We start from the raw sequence: 20427 nt of genomic DNA, 5'->3' as shown, positions 1-20427 counted from the left end.
CTCCTGTTCACCCCATCCTTGGAGCTTCCTGTCCCACACCAGAACAACTTAACATTATACAGCTCTCTCCTCCTCTCACAGCCAGGAGCAACAGCTAGATTTTGCCTGCGTCTCTCCAAGAGTTCAGGCAATCATTTAATCTCCAAGCAATAAATCTTAAATGCTTTGATTCTCTCTGTTCCTCACTATTTTGTGTGTTTGTGTGCGTGTGTGTATGTTAGTGTGTTAGTTGCTGCATGCGCCAGCCACAGGTTGCGCATTTGGTTTTAATTGTGGACGTTTTGGACCCTGTGCAAATGAAAAGCACATGAACACCCCTCCACCTGCCTCCAGTTTGCTACTGACAGAAACCCAGCAAAGACCCGTTGTCCAGGAGGATAGGAGGGAGTACAAAATAGAATGGGGAGAATGGGGAAGACTTACAGGGTTGCAGGTAGACGAGGTATATTAGAAGAAAAGGAATAAAGTCAAAAACATAACGACAAAGTCTCAAATGAACAAGCGGTGACGTAAATTACATATGATTACGCCTTTAAAACATGGGTTTAGTATCGATTGTGAAACCTTAGCCTTACATACACACACAGCTGCAGCACCATGTCTCACAGGCAGGAGGAGCAGTGTCGTCTGAGTCTCTAATTAGCTGTGCAGGCCGCTTGTCAGTGAGCAGTTTGGACATTTGTGTGTCTGGATGGCTTGATAAGAAACACATGCAATCTCGTCAAAGCAAACCCTCTTGTATGTTTCCCTTTGCAGAGGCGAGAACATAAACAAGCTGATTCAGATTAAAGAACACTTTGTCAAAATATTTAAACTCACCCAACCCAGGCTGAACTGAAATCCCTAGGAATACAACTGCTGCCCCATGAGATACCTGCCTAAATGTTCGACAAGAAAGACTCTTTGATGATGCAACCGAAGCAAGCAAAGAAATCTGTTTTCAAATAAGATGAAAGTCTCTGAGGTAATTAGGGAAAGGGAAACAAATGAGATGGCAAAAAGCTTTCCATTCAGGCAAATCTCTCAGTGAACCATGCTATTATTAGCAGTACGTTAAATATATTCAATATAATTGTTATTGTGAAAATGCCTCCTATCTTCAAGATAGCAACTTGTTGGCAGTGAGTAAAAACACCTGGGTGTTTCACAGTTCTTGTGTAATTATTACAAAACTTCAAGGTGTTTAGAATTTATTTTTGTTACCACTCTCAGACCTATAAAATTCCTAGAAGATATAAAGTCAGCTTGTAAAAAATAATGTAAAAATTGAGATTATCTTCCAACAACAGTAATTTGTAACTTAGAATCATAAAAAAATAAATATGTGTGAATTAAACAGTATCCACTAATATCAAAATGTTACCATTGTTGGAAACTCCTTTATCCTATGTTGTTAGTTAATTGGTTAGTAAATGGTTATTGATGTTTATACTGTTGGCCTATTTGGTAAATCTAACTCTAAGTCTGCTAAGGGACACATCCTATTGTTCGTCCACTATAAGAAACCAACCTTATAAAGTATTATACAGCATTTAAAGGTCTTTATTATAAATGTATCTTGGTATCTGGTATATATGTAGAGACATTTATTTGTTTATTGTTATGCTAGATTTGTAAAGAGTAAACAGTCAAGAAAGAATTTTCTGGTCTGGAAGAACAACTTTACCTACTCACCTTGAAAATTTGGAAACAGATTGGGACATACATAATTGGGATATACATAAGCATTCCCACGAAACGGATTTTTCCAACTGTAGCACATAAACTTTGTTTTGTACACTGACATACGATCAGCATACAGGGAAGCAAATGTTTATGTTTTTAACTTACCTTCTTCTGAGACCAACTTCTAAACAGACATTTATTTACAAATGGGGAATGGAGCATTACTGAATAACAAATGCAGCTATATAAAGTGATGCCTCTGAATGACCTTTGGGTTAATGACTTACAGATAACTCCCGCTTTGCCAAGCCAGTGCTAGCATTTTTTAACTTTGTAGAAACTATAGGGGCTGTTCGAATACAACCCTGAGTATTCACAATTGAAGTCGGGCACTGGCTTCCCTACATTCTGCACCAACCAGCTTCCATATAATCATCATCCATTTCATTTGGAGTCGTTCAGCTCTGGTTCGTGAGCTCCTCTCCCAGTCTTGTTTCTACCTCTTTGCTCCATTTAAGAAATGCAGCTCCTCTCAGACCTGCTTACGTCACTGCCAGCCAGTCAAATCAGTTACGAATGTTCCCTTTATTTATGCTTAGGTATCAATTCACAGTACAAATCTTTTGCAGATGTTTGTGCCTTCCATGTATGTATGGATATATGTGTGTCTGGTGTGTATTTGTGCATCTTGTATAAATTATACATACAGCAGGTGTTACTGGTTACAGCTCACCTCTGAATTTGTGTGCCACAGTGTGGCATTCTGCCCACACACTAGATATTTACTTCCAGTATGTGAACAAGATGGCCCCCAAAACACTTGTTGATTAAATATTGATTAAAAAGATAGTTAATTTGGCACCCAACTTTTGACTTTAGTTGAATAATCATCATGTGTCATTATAAGCCTCACCTAGTTGGTTCATCTGGTTAGCAAGCTAGACTTTTATTCAGTTTGTCAAAACATGATGACTATGATCTTACTAATACCATAAGAATATCTATGAAATTGGAAGGGGTGGCAATGTAGGCAAACGTGCTTGAGTAACTTGTGTTATCAGCAACACTGGCACAATATGGAAGCCAAAACTCCATTATTCAGCTTTCAGCTCATTTAATAGAAAACATGTAAGCAAGAAAATGTAGAATTTAAACCAAGAATGTACAGGAACAGAATTAACATTTAAGAAGTAATAATAATTTTCTGTGTCATTCAAGACAGATTCATGCACATGTGCAGGTTTTTTTAATTATAACCTTGTATAGGAATTTAGTTTCCTTTCCTTGGCAGTTATCTATGTTGTGCACATGGTCCAGTTAGGCTCAACAGAGCCCCTGTTCATTCAGGCCATATCTAACACTTTAAACAGCCTATGCCAACTCCTTAAGCATATGATAACCCATTCATCCTGAGTTGTTCCTTAGTCCCAACACTGGCCTCCCATCAGTATATTCTCTTTACTGCTGGCCAGATTAAATATTCCAGGGATAGAGGATACATGAATTCAGACCTCCTACCTCTTTTCATCTGATGACGAACTCTAGGTCAGTGCTTGATAAGCCTGTAATGTTGAATTAGACCAGTAGGGGGAGCCATCAAAGGTCTGCCATGTCTGTGTTGCAGTATAAACCTTTGCAAACTGTACTTTGATACATAAGCTCTATACAGCTTTTTATCAACTTTTTTCTTTTTTTCTCCTAGATAGTCCTTAAAGATGAGTTTTCTTGATTTTTCATGAGATGAGAATTCTTGATTTTTATCACAAAATTTACAATTTTAATTATTATGCTTAGTTTTTCTTTTGTTCATTGTTGCTTTAAAAATATGAAATTGCATAACTTTAGGTTTGGATCTAAATGTGAACCTAGATTCAGTAAACAACACATCACCAGCTGAACTGACTCCATGTATGGTTGCATGTCCTTACACAAATGTGTGACTGTAGCTATTGTTCACTTTGAGGTGCATGCACACACACACACACACACACACACACACACACACACGTCGCAGTGTGTACAGGAGGTGGAGAGGGTGGAGAATGAGAATGAGATGAAGCTAAAGACTCAGCAGCACTCAAAGGACAGGAGAGGCAGCAGGCATGACCTTCCCCACCCCCGCCCCTTCTGCTTCAACATCTGGTTTGTCCATCCTTAGTCCTGTGCTGCTTCACTCTCTGACACGCACAGACACACAAACACACACACACACACACACACACACACACACATACTTTTACATACACATACACTTATTCAATGCAGGATACTGTGCACACACAGACACAAACACATGCACACGCACACGCACATCACACATCACACTTCACACATCACATACACAAAGTTTCTAGCTAACACCCATTAATCCTCTTTGCCATGTCATCACTTATACTCTCCTGTTATAACTTAATAAAAAGCGAAGATGTGAAAATTATGCACGTGCTTTTTAGCACCGGGAAGAATGGTTAACCTTACCTGCACCCTCCCCCTCTCAGTTTCTTTTCTCCCTCCATGCGGAAGCCCACTCCTCTCACTAGAGCACTTCCTTCCTCCGGGCCTGACACACCTTGATCTCCTACAGCACTTCACAGGCAGGATTTTTTCACCACCATTTTTGGATTGTCTGGGACAGAGCTTAGAGAAAACTTCCATGGAAATACAGTCTGTCCCCTAGTGAGTCTCCCCCAGTGTGGCAACGTTATAATATAGAGGAAATATGAGTGTTTAGAGCACACTGAAATACATGTAAATATGCCGCTGTTGCTTCCAGGAGTGAAAGGTTCCTGTACTGGATGGAGTCTGATTTTTGCTAGTCATTGTTAGTACACTGATGATGATGATGATGATGATGATGATGATGATGATGATGATGATGATGTTCAGATCTCATCTGTGCTGGAAGCATTATCTTACCAAAAGTAAAGCTCATTTTTGTAGATTTTCCAACCTTTAATATTTCTGGGTTTAAGGCCAATATTAAAGACATACTGCAGTTTATGCTATAATACAATGAATGGAAATGTATCTTACATCAACACCAATGAAGAACAGCTAAAACACAGACAAACATATGATTACATAAGCTGATTCACCAGTCCAAGGAAAGTCAATATAGATTATATCCTTTCCATGAATTTCAGAATCATGAATTCCTAAAGATAGCATAGTATATTTATGTCAATTCAAATCATATCTATTAGATATGTAGCTTAATCTTTGTAGCTTACTTTTTATGTCATTAGCCGTGGTTCTTGTATACTCAGAGTGGAATATTGTTAAAAATTAATTTAAATTTGATTAAATAATAAAGCTTATTGCATCCTGAGATCTATTGCCCCAGGAAGGTTTTTGCCAAAAACAAAAAAAAAGAAAACATTACATAAAACTATTTATTTAAATAAAATGAAACACTTGATTTAATTAGAAAAAAACAAATAAATTAAAATGAATTTAAAAAGGAAAAATGCATTAAAAGAAAAGATAAATGGTTAAAACAGAAAAGGATCAAATTAATTTCAGGAAAAAAATGATATGTATATGTATATAAAAGTTGGATTAAAATAAGCAAGATTTAACAAAACATATAAAGTGTATAAAGTCAAAGTTGGAAGACAGCAATACAATACTGAACCTGAGAGCTAAAGCAGTTTCTTGGACCTAACTGAAAAGATAGATTGGATAGAGGTTACTTTTGAGGTGCTGTGACAGTTGATTCCATCTAAGAGCTGCACAGAAGCTAAATGCTGCTTCTCCGTGCTTAGTGTTCACTTTAGGAACGATTAACTGATGAGCTCCTAGTGATCTAAGAGGCCTGTGCTCGGATTGTGCTGTTTGAGCATGGTGGATACATTGGCCCTGAACCATTAAGTGATATATATATAAATGAGTAATAGTACCTTAAAGCCAGTGTAAGGGTTACAGAATTAGGGTGATATGTTGTCTTCTTCCAATGCTAGAGGCTGCATTTTGAATCAACTGAATTTGTTTTTTTTTAGGAAGACCAGTAAGGGCACAGTGTAGGTAAGCTGGGAGGGGCATATTTGCCTTTGCATAATTATAGAAAAACATATAGAACGTTAAACTTTCAGAAAAACAGACTAACTTTCAAAATGTTTTACAGAGAAGAGGATCTTTATTCGCCCGGTGTCCCTTTTTGATTTCCCACTGTCACTTCACCATGCATCTATATGTTACCAATTTTGTACAATATAAAACAAGCAGTTCAAAGGTCAAGGCCTTTTGCTTTAGAATAATTTTTCTTTTCATGAAACCCAGAATTGAAGCAGCCGCAGTGATGCCACTTCAGATGTTAATGGAATCTCCACTTGCCCTAGAAGTCACATTGCTGAAGTGAGAGCGGTTAAACTCAGGTTTGCTGTATTCTTTGCTATGCTATTCCTTATTCTTTGCATGCATGTTGTGATGATGCATCATGATTCAACCCTAGGAATCGTAATTACATTAGTGGAAAAGATGTTGGGGGTAAATGTGTATAAGGGAGGGAGCTCATCCTATTTCGTAGAAATGCTGAAACTCCAGGAGGTCCGACAGCCAATTAAATAAGCACCAATCCACCTCCTCCCTACCCCCACAGATCCTGCAGTCTCCAGCTCTCTGTCCCACCCCTATTCAATACTCATTCCTCACAGAGCGAGCGAGCAAAAGAGTGAGAGAGTCAGTGAAAAAGAGAGAGAGCAAGGGACGGAGGAAGAGATTTTCCATTGAAATCTCCTGTGCCTCTGTCTGCCAGTCATAGCCATGGGCCACTGGAGGTATAGCAACCAGACCAAAGAGCAGAGGAAGGGGGCTGAGACTTCAGATATGCCCGGTAGCTTACACGTCAGTGGGGTATTGTCTGCAGAGAGCCCAGAGAGCACAGTGTAGCCCAGAGCCTTTTAAATCACAGGCCTAGCCATCTACCTCACCAGCTGTTGGGGAGGAGCTGATGATGGATTTTTTTATCACTATAATACCAGAATGACAGGGGCATAGCAATGATTGGCCATTCCAAAAGTCTTTGAACAATTTTACAAAACATTTCTAAATTAGCTTTTCACATTGGTTAAAGAACAATTTTCCAAACAATGCAGGAATTTTTTTTTCCCTTTTCTCAGTTGCTAAGCTGTAAAACTAGCCTAAAACTGGGTGGCTATCTTAAATTCAAATGGTGAAAGATATATGTCCTAATTAGTACTGAGGCTGGAGCTATACTAAGCCTTTAGTTGCCCATCAAAATAATCATACACATCACAGATATTGTGCACATTGAGTAAATTCTTAATGTACCGGAGCCGCAAAAAAGCACATTGCAATACTATAGCCATTAGGAGAGAACACATTATATACAGAGACTATATATTAATTAAAACATCAATTAATAACTCTGGACACCAGAGGATTAAACAGACTATAAAAACATCCCCTCAGCCCAGCATCACTATTCTAGAGGAGAGACTGACCCTCAATTCTGAGTAAAATTTGACCTTTCCTAATCCCATTGTTAAAAGAAACACCTGCCAATATTGGGATACCAGCAAGGACAAACAAGTACCCTCAAACTGCATATAAGTAGCCTGTTATTCTTAGGCATACATGAGCACTTAAGCAGGAGATGTAGGTAATAACCTAAAAGAAAAGCACCACAATAGAAACGTAATATTCAAGGTAGACACTTGCGGTTTGTTACAGTGCGATGGAGACAGATGATGAGACAGTATCAGTGTAACTGTACTTGATGAGAGGGTGGGCATGGCAGATTCGTGGGTGCTTGTCTTTTGCAAATTGTTTTTATTACTGTCAAAACATTTGTAGTGGGATTAAATGTGGGGGTCTGAAGTGGGAATCCAGCCCAGCATAAATTAGAGATACAAAAAGATGCTCCATATGGGGCCTCTGCAGTTTGATGGAATGACACAGGAGTGACACAACAGAGAAAAGTGGAGGCAGGGCAGCAGCAAAGACAATCACAGCATGAAATATCACTGCCCCACATCATCACTGGTCATCAATCAATACTCTCAAATGAAACCATAACCAATATAGGTGACCTTAGTAAAACTTGCATTCTTCCTTTGTCCACTGTACATTTAAAATAAGAAATTGCTGAGGCTCAACTCTCACCCATTCCATTCACTGACCCGATGTCATTTTTGACAAATTCTCCTTCACAGTGTACCAGAGGCAATGAACAGCAGCTGGACGTAAGCTCTCACTGAATGACAGAGTAACTTATACCAGAGTAACTGCATCTGCCTTGCTTTGGTGAATAAAGTTCTAAATCTGAAATGGGCTATTGAGAGATCACTAGCAGAATATGTATGCTATATGTGTATATACACATAAAAGTGTTACATACCATTTGATTATTAAACTACTTATAAATGGAACATTTTTCCTTAGTTATTTCTAGACCTTAACGAATTAGGGCCTATTAATAAAACTGATTACACCTCTGTGTATAACCTCAACGCTTCCGAGGCACTTCACGGAAAGAATCTACTCAAATCTTAATAAATTTACCTCTTTGTATTATTTTTGGAAAACGTTAGGGGTAAATGACCATGCTATTTCTGCATTACTCAAATATGAATTCATCTTAAGCTTCTGCCAATGGTCTCTATAATTCGCCCCATTCGAATAAAAATATTGAATTCTACCTAAGGGACAAAGAAAATAACATTGTGTCTCGACATTCGATTACAGACATTAGCACTTGCTGTGAGAAGAATTATCGTATGACCAGGAGGACTTAAGGTTGTTGTTTTCCCATCTTATCTGTGTTAGATATAATATACATGCCAAGAAAAATAATGTGAGTTAACTGTTAAAGTGAAATCAACTGAACTCGACCGACGTGTTTTTTTTTCTTTTTACTACTAAATGTAAGGCTTGGCGACGACTAGTATTCGGGTGCTGCGGGCCCAGCGGTAACAGTAACAACTCAGCCTAGAAGGAACTGAACAGCCTCAGCCAAAAATAAGCTTTCAGAGGTCTGAGGTCTAAAAAGGAGTCTGTGAATATTAGCTCAGTGACAAATAAATATTCGTTAAGCCTCTCAGTGACAAATAAATGTTCGTTAAGCCACGTGACCGTTTATAGGTCCGTTTTCTCCTTCCGAAGCTACAGCAGGAAAAACAAAAATAATTTAAAGACAGGTCCGCTAGCTCGACATTTGATAATAAGGACATCGACGATACATCAGCATACAGTGTAAATCTGTCGTTTTGTATGAACGATAAACTTTAAATCTGAGCTAAAAACACAACGTGACAAAGTGGAAAGTATTTGAAGGTTTGTACAAGTGACCTGCGCAACAAAATGAATGGGCGTTAAGGTACACTTTTTGACGTTGTGTGCCATTGTATGTGCTATAATCGCACAGCTCGTAGATTTGCTGGGGGAAAATAGGCCTAATAAAAAAAACGCTAGTGCCCCGTGTACGACAGCTACCGCAGGGGGGCGAGAAAGACTTCTGTGAACACTCGCCCTCCCCGTGAATGCCCCTGAGCCCACGGTTTTCTATGAAGCGACTGCCTGATGGACCCGTTTGTACCCTATATCGAAAATGACTGACGTTTCATTTAGTTTTTATTTACAAGAACATTAAAATACATGTTTGTTTGAACGTGTTGGGAAATATGGACGTAGATAACTAGACCGCGTCTCCGTGTACAGCCAAGACGTCCGCAAATTTAAGCAATACAGTATATTAAAGCTTCAACATTGTCTTCAGCGAAACGAGTTGGAAAAGCAATTACTGATTCATACGCTACAGACTGGTAACTCATCACTGGTAAGGCAAGTGAACAGGCAGCACCAGGTAGGCTTATGTTCACGTCTTTAATAGTCAACTTAAGGTGTGCATTGAAACGGAGTTCTTCACAATTTTTACTGTCTCAGTCACTTCACTAATTCTACATTTTTGCGCATTTGCCTTGCTTATATTTTAATGATAGCTATTTTATTGATCAGCGTTGACTTTAATGCATTCGATCCTAATTTTGCCATAGTATATATGCATTTAGTGGTTAGCTTGTATTTTAATCTTATTAAGTCACTTTTATTTTTATATAAAATTTTGATATCACGCTAATATTTTTTTTTCTGCTAGCCCATAACGTTTCTGGACAATCTGTTGGAAAATATTGAAATAATTTGTCTGTATTGAATTAGTCTTACGTGAACGTTGCAGGGTCCTTACACTAAATAGTTTCTTTTCAGGCGAGCATGACCCCATATGCACTATAATTTTTCTTTCGATCACTCTCTGAAAAATAACAGATCAAAAAACAATTTTAAGGTTCGCTGTGCGCTGTATTTGAAACAATCACCAAAACATCTTTCCACAATGTTTTTTAAAAATAATATTTTGAAGCTACATACAATAATTTAGTCAAGGTTCTCTACAATTTGCAAAGTGTTGGTCCTATAAGCAGTTTAGTTATGGATATATTTTAGGGTTGGAAATATTAAATATACTTGGATTTGCTTTATTCAAAACATGCCAGTATCAGTTCCACAAGAGGCGACCTGCTATACATATGCGTTCTCTGCCCATTGAAAATCTAGGAGCAGCTCTCAGGATGTTGCCTGGTCGGCCATACTCGTAGCCTGCAAATGTGCCTTTCCTCATAATGCACTCCAAGAGTTTGGTCAAGGAAATTTGCAACTGGGCAGGCATGAAGAAAGATTGGACCTTTTTTTACTTATATATTAGCCCACCTTAATAAGGACCTAATTAAATTATTAATAAGACTATGTTGATTTACTTTACATTTAGCCTATTCCTCAAGGATTATTAGTATTGTTGTTATCGCCGTCATTATGTTCATACTCAAAAGCTCCCCCTCCTGCTCAAGTCAGTTTAAATTAACTTCACAAACTCGGCGATAGCCGCCGCCGCCGCGCTGCAGTGCGACTTCCATTGTTCTGGAGGTTAAGGGTAAATTTTTACTGACAGAATAAAACGAATCAAACCCAAGTATTGTTTATTTGATAATTTGTTTTTGTTTTAATAACGTCGGTGCAGAACTGTGCATATCGCTTTTAAGACGGCGATAACATGTGTTCCTCGGCCTGTCAGCACTGCATGGAAAGAATATGATGAGTAAATAAAGCAATTTACAAATATCGGTTCAAACCTATTTTTAGTACCACTAATGGTGAGATATTGGTTGTGTAGATCGCCAGAATTTCTGCAATGTATAACCCAACTGCAATGTATAACCCAAATACTATTTTACTACTGCATTTATATATATATATATATATATATATATATATATATATATATATATATATATATATATATATATATATAGATATATATAGATATATAGATAGATATATATATAGATAGATAGATAGATAGATAGATAGATAGATAGATAGATAGATAGATAGATAGATAGATAGTTTGGACCAGACAATCTTACAAACTCATTCCCACGTTTAACTGAATGACTGGCAATAGGACAATAGACAAGACTTTTTTAATCAAAGCTCATCGAGCTTCAAATTAGTATCTTGGCAACATTATAATCTTCTGCCATACTAAGTACGATAATCTTAATAGCCTATCTGTAGTCGGTAGTTTTAATGGTAGTTTTAATCTGCACTGAATTTTAAACCTGGTAGATTACAATGTTTGCTTCGAATTGTTTATTCTTGTGTTTATTTGCGCTGAGAATCTTGGAGTTGTTAACATTGGGCTTTATTCGTTTAGATTAGTTTAAATTCAAAAGAAATAATGTTTGGAAAAATGCTAACAAAAAATGTATTTGACCTTATTTTCAAGACTACGCCTTTCACCCTTTAAAGTCATTTGTGTCAGACTTTATGGCATCACAACGATCGAAGACTGCGAAACCTATGAACATTTTTCAGTGAACAATGATCAACATGTCGAGAAAATAATGCACTGACAATGAATATATTTCATAAAGATTTTATTTTTGTCAATATGCATATAGAAAAAAACGACTAATTTCATGGTATAACAAAAATGTAGCATCTCTTGCCTTGCTATGTAATAGGGCCAAACGAATGCAGTGCGCTTAAAAGTAATATTCGGATAGGAACACATCATTTTGTGAAACTCCTTTTGACGGAACTATTACAGTTCACAATTATTGAAAATTGATTGTCAACATGTACACTGATATTTCCTTAAATTATTTCTAAACGAAACAACGTATTTTACAATTTGAATTATTTGTGAAATCTGATTTGAAAAAGTTTCATATACTTAAATCAAATACAAGTCGAAAGGATAATATAAGAATTTATAGTGCAGAAAGTTTTGTTATTACTGTTTTTGAATTTTTAGTTCACGTACTACTGGAACATTTGTCGATTAGTATGGCTGAATGTGGTTCATTTAGGGATTCAGCCACCTAAGTTCCCTTTACACACACACACCACACACACACACACACACACACACACACAGAGACCTCCCCGGGACTTCATTTGGTTTGCCCTCTAAATGATGCACTGAATTGTAACATTACACCTACACCACTACCTTTAGTACGGCAGCATGACATTGATGCGGTAAATCCAAAAATGCTAGTACAAAACGATCCAAACAAATAAAGTGTGTGTGTGTATATACACACATACACACACATATATACACATACATATATGTGTGTGCGTGTGTGTATATATATATATATATATATATATATATATATATATATATATATATATATATAGATATATAGACACACACACACGCACAGAGAGACACGCACACACACACACACACACATATACATACACACACACACATACACGTGTGTGTGTATGTGTGTGTCACAATCACTAAATATCGAAAAAGGTAACGTGCTCGTGACAGTTTGCCTTAGTTATTTGGAAAATTAATTAATTAAAAGGCCTTCGCACTTTGCAGATACATTTTGTCATATTAAATCTGAAAACACTGGAAATATGTAAGAATTACAACTACGTAAAATAACAAAAGGAAAATAGCTATCTATTAATTCATCTAGTTTAAAATCTTAAAAGGTTCCTTTGCAGCCCACCTTTTGGTAATGCAATCTCCAACAAATATTCCCAGAGCAGAAAAGGTCCCGACTGAAAACAAATTTTCAGTCTTATTCTCGTCTATTTTCCTGACCTCCTTCGTACTTGTGTGTGAACAAAACACACGCGCAGTCTCTTAGTAATTGCTATAGAATATTTGAAAGTCGCGCCAAATCCGTGACATCTCTCGCTCTCTATTACGTACCAAAACGGTCGCACGTAGCTCTCCGTATGTAAAGAAAAGAAATTAAAACAGCGATTAACCAGTAATCGAACTTTTTAAAAGCAGGTTTCTTAAAGAATACGTCCGGACCATTTGCGCTAATATGTGCTAGACTGCCATTAATTCTCGTCTTGCCGATAATAGCCTGTGTCATTATTTGCCTTTCCGCGCTGAAAACTGAAAGTAGTGCTTCAGCACCGATTGTGTAATCAACCCTCCCCCCTTCTTCTGGGGAATGATGTAGTTCCCTCTGCAAGACCTTTCTCCCATGTACTTCCATCACCGCGCTCTAGAAAGACTCAAAGGGACGCAAGACATTTGCCATGTCGTTCCCCCGATGCATTCCCACTGTTGGTCTCGCATCGTCCATTTCCTGAAGAGTTTCGTGAACACTCGAGCGCACCGTTGGGTCGCCATTCTTCTTAAAGCATATTAGCGCGGTCCTCTGGGTAGCGAGGCTTGAGAAGAGTCGTGCGGGGGATCTCCCCTCCCCAGTCGAACCACTGAGGTGGCGCAGAGGGGGGAGGGGAAGCCCGCCGGAACGACAGGAGGGAGCCCCTGGCCAACCGAACAAAAACGGTTACAAGGAATTCCCACTAAACACTGCGCGCATTTAAGGGGGAACTGCATATTCACGCAATAAAAGCAGCCACAATGCTGTTAACATTATATTAATAGAAAATCATTTATCATCACAGCACTTTGGAATTTCTTGGCAGAATGTATTACTGCATGGTATTTTGCTTTTGTTATAGGCTATATTAAGTGCAGAGAAAGCAGGCAGTGGTGAGTGGAATGAATAGCAAGAGCTCCCCCCCCCCCCAAAAAAAAATCACCATTCAGGTAGGTTGTTAATTTAAGTAGACTGCAATTAGTCTTACATTGTTCCAGTGTAAAAAATACTGTTCTTAATTATTTTTATTTTCTTTATTTTTCCCCTTGTGAAGAACTTCAAAACATTAACATTGTGTCCACCTTAAAACATCAGCCTCAACCTTTATGACTGGCTCAAACATGGCATGGGCTATGGTTTAGTCTATGCATGTGGGGTTTATGCTTTGGTTTGATGGCCACTGTTTTGCCTCCTTCTTTTTCAGACAAGTATTCTGAGAAGGAGTCGAATTTCAAATGAATTACTCTGGGACTTCTAGCAGCCACAGCTCACACCTATGTAAACGCACCCAGGAGGACAACAGATTTATTTGCAAGAGAACTGTTTTACCCCTCCTTCTTACCCTCAAGTTGGTGATGGATGGGCGATCTCCCTTTGTCTAAATGCAAATAGACTTTAACCCTGAATTAATGGGTAACTCCGTAGAGGGGTGATTACGCGACGCCCGGGTTTATCTGCTTTTCTCGAAGCCCGTCTGTCACCAACTACATGACAATTGATAATTTGACGCACATTTGGCGCACCCAGAGTATGTGTGAATTACTATCACACTCGAGAGAGTTGAGATTAATTGGCAGTGGGTCCACTGTAAACCGCTTTATCAGCAACCTTTATAACTACGAGTGGAATGATACAGACAAAGATCTCAGCTGAAATCCCTTCCTTTCTTTTTCTTTCTTTCTTTCTTTCTTTCTTTCTTTCTTTCTTTCTTTCTTTCTTTCTTTCTTTCTTTCTTTCTTTCTTTCTAAAGAACAGAACACTGCTGTAAATATATTACACAATGCAATAAACCCTGATATATCAGTATCAACAATCTATCAACAATCAATTTTCTATAATTTAAATAATCTTCAGGTTAATCCCAATAATCATAGTCAAGTATTCTTTACTATGATTTCATAGTCATGTATTTTATACAGTACATTACATTATCTTCAAGTTGTTGCTGTTGTGTATGGAAAATTAGCATGAGCATTATTAATTATCCACTGCTAGTGGGGAATACATATAGAGAGCTCCTTTATATTTAACATTGTTAGACAACATGTGTTTATTCAAACACATGCTACATTTTGTTCCTCTGAACATCATTCTTTACTCCCAGGCCCTGTAGGCTATGAGGATCCCACTTAAAGAGCGATGAAGTGTACAGTGCTTGACCTGAAGAGGATATGTAGTAGCATTTTGAGAAAATAGTTGCCCTCATTCTCATAAAATGTATGCTGTTCTGTAATTTGTCTTGATGCTGCAAGCCATTTGTTTGGTATTGGCTATTCTGATGTAAGTGAGCTTTTGACCTTTCCATTTAGCTGATGATGATTTGGAATGGAAACAGAATTGTTCTGGTGATTTGAAATGGAAACAGAATTGTTCTGGTGATTTGGAATGGGAACTGAATTGTTCATTAGGAAGGGTCTCTGGCCCAAACTGACCCAGGCATATTTGTAAATTAAAGTTTGCAGGTATTTGTATGGCCCTAGTTTATTTTTACATAGACATGTCATATTTTAGTGAGAGAACACAAGAATAAGAATGTATCTATCTTCACAAAGAATTCTGTCATTTGAAAAGTGAATGTAGAAATGCTTATGAATAAGAGAAGTTAGCGTGAGTGAATCTGTGTATAGATGTCCACAGGCCTCTAGCAATACTGCTACATTATGACCATGGGTACTAAAATTTTATCTTCATCTCACATTGTCAGGTTACGCAGTAACTGTGTGTGTGTGTGCGCGCGCACATATATGCGTATGTGTTTGTGGGTGTGTGTGTATGTGTGCATGTGTGTGTGTATGTGTGTGTGTATGATGGCTCTATGGCTCTATTACCTTTTGCCAAGGGCGGTGTTTGCTCTTGTAACCAGTAAAACGCAATGTCTAGGCACCTTATAAGCCTTCCTTGTGAAATATCACTCATGGGCTTCCTGCTCAGTGATAAAACAGCCATCAGGATTTGGAATTAATCTAAAGGAGAGGCCACCTGTTGCAAAGAATGGGGAGGCACAATGAAAGCCATAATTTCAGCCCCCTGCAGGATGTACTTAATATGACTCGTCATGTAATGTAACCAATACATGTCACATAAAGCAATCTCTACAAAGAATAGTCATTTGAGGGGTAAATGTTGAAATGCTTATGATTAAAAAAGCTTTAAATTCTGGTCAGTTTAGTACACTCTGATGTATTTTACTTAGCTGTGTAAACGTAATATCATTTGAAAGGATATCTGGTTTACAACTTGTGAGAGAAATAAAATGCATGCTGTGTTTTCCCAGAAATATCATATGTCTTTGCTGCCAATGTTGCACTTTACAAGTAATGCTTTTTTTTCAGGAAGGGATTGCTTTCTGTTATTTTTTTTGAGTATGTATGTTTTTTGAGTATGTATGTTTGTGTGTATATGGCCTCATTCTTTAGGTGACAGACTGAATATGAGTCTAAAATAACTGTTGGAAAGATGAACAAATAAGGAGCTCAAAATGTTGTCTTTATGGAGTCATACAAATAGTTAATTTATATCTTGTACAAAACTGATTTAGTAGTGAGACCAAGATCTTGCCATGGGTCATACTATGAACAATAGGTCGCTGCATTCTGTTTTTGTTTGCATCATTTTTAAAGATGCTGCAGGCTGGAGATGGATAGGAGTCAGCAAAAATCATGACAGAGAGAGAGAGAGAGAGAGAGAGAGAGAGAGAGAGAGAGAGAGAGAGAGAAAGAGATGCTTCATTGTTGCCTGTGCAGATCCACCACTTGACTGAGGTAGTCCCCAAGCCTGCAGCTGTGTTCTGCTGCCTGCACAAACTTTTCTTTCTCTCCCCAACAACAGCAGCTAGCACTCTGGGATCACATGAGCTGCCTGCCCTGCCACGTGATGGCACTGCAGATGCAAAGAGGGTAGTTTTTTTAGAAGCTGGGGCAAAATGCAAGTGCGTCAGATTCAGGAGAGCAGCCACAATACAGACCTTGTCTTTTGCTCCCAGCTGCTGTGTTTAACAGCTGCAATAAAAGGGCTTATTTGAAACCATGGAAAAAAATTGTACTGAACACTGCTAAGTTTTTAAGGGATGTCTCTATTTGCCTTTTTCTTCACAGTTTAGTATCTAATGCCTCACATATATGTATGTGGGCATAAAACTTCAACCTCTAGCATTATAGAGGTTGAATAAATGACAGGCATAATACAGATGTTCATTTCCATAGACCTTTCATGTTACTTTGTCATGTCATAGTTTTTTAATTGCAGTGACTTTTTGATAAGGACAAGATTCAGGTATTCATAAAGAGTGAACAGTGAACTCCCCTCTTAGACTGGTAGATTCAATCCCAATTTACAAAGTGGTTGCAAAATCATTGAAAGCCATGTTTGCATCTACTGAATATTTCACTGTTTATTTCAATCTTTTAGGTAGCCTCTACACCATAAACCTCTATGCAGGTTTTGTTTGTTTGTTTCAAATGAAAAATTCAGTTCTTGCACAAGAAATTGCTGGCCATCATATTTTATTCTCTTGGCACACCTGACATGACAGATTTTGCATTTCTCAGCACTTTGGAACAGAGAGAGGAGAGTAGCTTTCCCAGAGGTACTCAGTATGCATAGGCCTGTCTCAACCCAGAGCACGCTCATGTGACCAGGGCAAATCCAGAATAGGTGTATACCTTCTAATGTATAACCACTGCTGCTTTTCTGGTCACTAGGTCACCTTTTAGCAGTTTCGATTTATTGGGATGCAGATGACTTCAGTTTGAAAACAAAACAGTTTTAATTCTAAAGAGGGTGGATATGCTATGATTCCTCTTGTGTAATGTGAATTATCTGTGTAACTTTCACAGTATGTGATATGTTTGAAGGTTGGGATACATGTCTCATTCTTTTAATGGTCTAAAGTTTTTGATGTTGGTCTTTAAAATTGAACTTCTGGAAACACTATCTACTAAATATACTATTTTAAAAAACACTGGGTTAAGTAAATGGACATTTCCTCCAAATTTCTCTCAATAGCTTCAATATTTATTATATGGATTAATTTCTAAATAAAAAATGCATAAATGGACAATCAACTGGAGGCTGTATTAGGCATAGATTATGGAACAAACTTAAGTTGTATTTCATGAAGTAACAAAAAAGGGCCAAACACACATACACACAGACAGACAGAGATAGAGCAAGAGAGAGAGAGAGAAAGAGAGAGAGCTAGAGGGAACTGAAACCAAGGAATACTAATAGAAACAGAAATGAGGCAGGGGCTGGGTCAGTGGCCAGGATATTTATGTACAATATGGATAAGTCAATTTCTTCTGAAGCATTTATTTCCCTTTGGCTGCATTTAAACTTTCTTAACTCAAACAATGGGAAATTATTCTAGGGCACACACACTGTAACCTCTTACATTCACATGTGGTTTAGGAAACAAATATCAAAGCAGCCAAAACACACAATCATTAAGAATATTTCTTTCCTAAGCAAATAGTTACTATATCTTATGTCATTGCAAGTTTGACAGTGATACCATTTATAATGACATTGTGGAGGTCGTTGTAGGTCATTGGGAGTAATGAGGTTGTGTCAGTGCCAAATTCTAATGCAGAAGGATAGTAATAACCCCAGGCACTAGACTATCCCTGTTGCCCACTGACTGGTACTTTTTGAAATTGAATCCAAAGCATTGTGTGTCTAACCAGAATGAAATTCTTTCGTATAGCTCCATGCTCATTATATAGCAGTGATAATTGTTTTGAGTTAAAATGTGGTTGTGTCTACATGAACCTTTTATCCTACTTTACCATCGGTGCACGTTTCAGACAACGTAGCATGCTGCCTCTGGAGCCTGTGGCACTCTGGAGACTTGGTGAAGTGCAGGTCTCATAAATGTGCCAGACTTGCTGTAACCTAATGATCCCAAAGAAATAACTAAAAAGAAACCTTGTAGTCTTTCCTGACTTACTAAGTCAGTAAGCAAGTTGGACTGTTTCACTTGTGACTTTATGGTCCTCTTACAAAAGAAAATCACAGCTCACACCAATCACAGAATACACGTGACAGAATAAAATTCTATAAATGCGTTTTATTTGTCATTTATGTCTGTGTTTTCACCTGTAGAAACCTTGACATTGTATTTTAGCTGTAATGGTAAACAACCCCAAATGAATTTTGTTAGGAGAGAAGCCTTTTGAGAAACGGAGCTTTGAATGTGCAGAGACGAAGGAGTTAATAATCTGACGTCACGACTCCTGGGGCGTTGACCTTAAAGGTAGGGGTGGAGGCAGAATTTGCTCCGGGGATGAGTGGGAAAATACGCCTCGCTTTCAAGGCAAATAACCTATTTTGGATGTAAAAATATACGATTTATTTTCTAACCTGCTTTTAGGGACGGGCATTTCTTTTATTTAAGGATAACCAATGTCTATTGTAAGGGATACATTTTTACTCCAAGGTAAAGCTGTAAGTCGTTGAGTAAACAGTACATCGAAGCGAATATGTGTTTGTGGTGTTTTTACAAATGGCCTTAACATTGCTGTCTGTTGTTTGATTCTGAAGATATTTTAAACAAGCAAACAAGAACAGGTAACGACGTGGCAAAAATTCACAGAACACGTTTACAAGAAGACATGTTTTGAATGTGTCCTGCTAGCTTTTCGTCTAAAAACTTCGAAGTTTTTGCCGCCGCGTCGACGTCCTAAAAAGCGCGTCGTATATCTTACTGGACGATTCACTTTAGAGCGTTCTGAGTGAATTTCCGCATGTGATTAGGGAAAATATTAGGTTACCATGATTACTTTGATTAAGGTGGGGTCTTTTTAAAAGGGTTGGGGGTGGAGGGTTGAAAAGTCCAATATGGAGGAGCAAAAATGATTGAATGCGTCCAAGATCTCCCCGGAGAGATGGAAAGGGGGTCGCTTTTCCTGTAGTCCTTTCCAAGGTCCCGTTCAGTATAGCGATCTTACAAGGGAAAAATAACAGTACAAGGTGTGTCAGGGAGTGGTGGTATGTTCTGGAGATGTATACGTATGCACTGTCCACTAAAAAGACACAAAAAACAAAGGTCTGTATGTAGAATAGAGATTAAATTTCGTCGATCTCTCCATCAATTTTCTGCTTAATGTCACTGAGCTCCATTGTGGGAGACAAGGACGCGTCATCCAGCCATAAATTTGTGATTATAGAGGCTCGAAGAGGCAGTTGGCTGTATTCGGACGGATTTGCTCCGTGCTCTGAACTAGATCTTCATTACAGCGAGAGCTACACATAGAACCCATGTAATCTTTTATCTTGCAATTAGAAGAGTAACAGAGCAGCATTTTTTCGACTAAGGTAATTTTAAAGCCAAGAATGGAAACCGAATAACTTATTTTTTAAATAGTTACGATTTCCGACTCTGAAGGTGCTGCGAGACATGCGGAAACTTCACAAGGTTTTTCATTAGGCTATCAAATACCTGAATCTACTGGATTGGCGTGTTTTTGCTTTTTGCCCCGCTCTACGTAAATCAATAGCCAGTCCTTGCTCAGAATATATTTGTTGTCCGGATTGGCGTTTTTATAGGTAGGTCTTTTCTACTCCAGAATTTGATTTATCGCAATCGCGTAGAATT

General features: G+C 38.0%; 1 protein-coding gene and 1 long non-coding RNA gene across 4 annotated transcripts in view; both read left to right on the top strand.

Moving 5' to 3' along the window:
* The first annotated feature begins 765 nt into the window (after positions 1-765).
* LOC113577629 (uncharacterized) lies at positions 766-8560 on the top strand. 2 transcript variants are annotated; one of them, XR_014117234.1, is made up of 4 exons: positions 766-964; positions 5944-6038; positions 7839-7929; positions 8371-8560. It is a non-coding gene; the product is annotated as an uncharacterized LOC113577629 (long non-coding RNA). The 2 variants fall into 2 exon arrangements; XR_003410658.3 differs by lacking the exon at positions 8371-8560 and having other exon boundaries at positions 7839-8313.
* Positions 8561-9182: 622 nt separating this feature from the next.
* The window catches only part of bahcc1b (BAH domain and coiled-coil containing 1b), a 93439-nt gene continuing 82194 nt past the window's right edge, over positions 9183-20427 (top strand). Inside the window, exon 1 of one of the 2 annotated variants that reach the window (XM_081697875.1) lies at positions 9183-9487. The gene's annotated coding sequence lies outside the window, so the exon portion shown is untranslated. Of the gene's footprint in view, positions 9488-19768; positions 20379-20427 lie in introns of those variants that run through there. The other variant, XM_081697873.1, reaches the window with a different exon arrangement.

Source organism: Electrophorus electricus, chromosome 15 (assembly GCF_041902795.1).
Source record: "Electrophorus electricus isolate QZ-2024a chromosome 15, ASM4190279v1, whole genome shotgun sequence".
Lineage (NCBI taxonomy): Eukaryota > Metazoa > Chordata > Actinopteri > Gymnotiformes > Gymnotidae > Electrophorus > Electrophorus electricus.
The sequence above is the reverse complement of the archived record's forward strand: the minus strand, read 5'-3'. Positions and strand labels throughout refer to the sequence as shown.